The following is a 437-nucleotide window of genomic DNA, read 5'->3' on the forward strand; positions in this document are numbered from 1 at the left end:
TGGGGGCTCGTCCGGGATCCTTCAGGACAAGGTAAGGATGCTTGGAGCTTTAGTTCTTTGTTCTCTTAGAGAACACGTTTTCTGCTTTGCTTTACTAACTCTACAGTGTGTTTGTGTGAATGAATGACATGCCCTGCATGAAGCAAGTAAGGAGCCCTGCTCTGCAGTTCCATGGTGATCTCATACAGCTTATGGCAGAAACCTGTCAGGGGTTTATACTGACCTGCCAATGCCAAGAGGCACCCAATGTCTCCTTCAGGAACTGACCATAAATGGGCAAAGCACGTGGAGCAAACTCTCCTTTCTAGGTCAAACTTTTCGGTCTCTTTGACCATTTCATAACTCCTTGGGAATTAGAAGTACTAACCTAATCTATTGGATCATAGACTTTCAAGGGACTTGTGATCTATACTGTTACTGTGTACTGTGGCTTAGGT

Source organism: Bison bison, unplaced genomic scaffold, assembly GCF_000754665.1.
Source record: "Bison bison bison isolate TAMUID 2011002044 unplaced genomic scaffold, Bison_UMD1.0 scf7180017864386, whole genome shotgun sequence".
Lineage (NCBI taxonomy): Eukaryota > Metazoa > Chordata > Mammalia > Artiodactyla > Bovidae > Bison > Bison bison.